Here is a 2,027-nt window from a genome sequence, read left to right as displayed (position 1 = left end):
CGAGCATGGCTTTGCTTCTGTGAAGAGTGGGTGCTTAGCACACCATGTGGGGCAGAGGAAATGAATGGGTAAATAAGTTTTTGTTAAAGTGAAAACTCCCAGGCTGGGAGCTGGCCTCTCTGGAGTCTGGGTGGGATGCAGAGACCTGGGTTTCCAGGCCAGGTGGCTGAGATCTGAGTCCACACATGGATCAGCTGTTTGATGGAGAGACAACAAGCACGACCAGCCTTTAGAGGAGTTGTCAGCAGCTATTCCAAGAAATGCAGTTTGGCTGAGCATGGTGGCACACGCCATTAGTCCCAGCACCGAGAATGCAGAGGCAGGTCGTTGTCTGAGTTTGGGGCCAGCCAAGCTACCTGATGAAACCTTGTTTGCAAAACAAGTGAAGAAGAAAGGGACTGCCTGTTGAGTAAAGGCTTGGCGTCTGAATTAAGCTCCGTGATACCTGGGTTTGGCTATCATTTTTCAACTTGAACCTTTCCAGTAAATCCAGAGACGCTACACATAAGCCTTGCTGGAAAGCATTCTTTCCAAATACCAGTAGCTTTATATGCGTATGATGCAGGCTTATTTCTGGTTTTTAACTTCTTCACACATACATTAAACCTAATACAGGTACTTACGTGACTGTGAAAGAAAACCCTATACCTGCTATAGGCCAAATCTGGTTCACAATGTATATGTCCCAGAATCAGTCCCTTCACAATGAGACCGTATTGTAGAGAAACGCCTGGCTGGAGGTCATTAAGTTTAAATGAAGCTATCAGGTTGGGCCCTCCCTAAAGCAGTAATACTGGTGTCCTTAAACCTGTAGGAAGTTAGGACTCAGAGCAGAGGTCCTAATGAGCAGGTTTCCTCCTCCATCTCCAGGGTACTTAACCTGGAGACAAGTTTTGCTCAGAAGCTGGCATTCCTACCTGTACACTTACATAGGAGTGAACAAAGTCTCAGGGAAGTAATTTTTAGAGATAGGTCAACATCCTGAGTACTGTCACCGTGATTAGTGCTGTGAAGAAACTTGAAGAAGGTGAGAGTGAAGAGGGGTGGGTAAGATGGAGGTGTGTGACAGGAGCGATGGTTTGAGATCTGAAAAAACTATTGTTAATAACCTAATGTGTGATGTTTTTATTTTCTATCACAAATACATTTAAGACAGGTCTCCTTCATGTAGTAACTACTGGGTAAATGGAGTGAGCGTTGTATCTAGGAGAACCTTCTTGGAAGAAGCCATAGCAAGCCTCTGGCACCAGCACCAGGGCTTGCTTACCGTGTGGAAACCACTGTGACAGAGCAGTGAGCTATGCAGACCTACAGGAATGACACCAGGGACCAGCAGGTTGCCACAGACTGTAGGGCCTGGGTTTAAGTAAGGGACTTCGGTTCTGCTGTAAGTGCTGGAAAGGGGTTGGTGAGGGGTTGGGGCACTAGAAGGGTCACCAAGAGCCTGACCTGATAAATCTCAAGGGATCCTCTGAAACCACTGCTCTGGTGACTTGGAAGTCTGAGGACATGAATAACACCCTCAAAAGGTACATAAAAATGACGCAATCTTCCCTGTGCGCTGTTATCATTAGAACACGCATGTCGCCGTTAAATTGACAGCTTGCACGTTTCCCTCTTTATGTTGTGGAAATTTTATGACATAGTCAAAGAGTAGAATAGTGAACTTCGAGCTTCCATCAACAACCTTACGTTCTTAGCAGCAGCGGGACTCTATGCATACACTTCACCTGCTCAACCATAGCAGGGTCCCAGTGTGTATCTCTAAAAGAGACCAAACAACATGCCCATATTGCCATGCCAGAAACACTTCTTGAGGTTTGGGGGCCGTAGGGGAATCGCTTATGTTAGTTTCCTGGCATGACAGAATAACCTAGGGGTGGGGGAACTTAGAAAAAGAAAATTTGGTCTGGTGATGTAAGACTTTAGGGGTTTAAAGTCCATTGACTCCATTGCTTGGGAGTATGGAGAGTCTGAACATCGTGACAGGTTGTGCATGGTTCACTTCATGACCGGGCAGCTGAGAG

Source organism: Meriones unguiculatus, chromosome 11 (assembly GCF_030254825.1).
Source record: "Meriones unguiculatus strain TT.TT164.6M chromosome 11, Bangor_MerUng_6.1, whole genome shotgun sequence".
In the NCBI taxonomy this organism is placed as follows: Eukaryota; Metazoa; Chordata; class Mammalia; order Rodentia; family Muridae; genus Meriones; species Meriones unguiculatus.
This window is presented reverse-complemented; position numbering follows the sequence as displayed.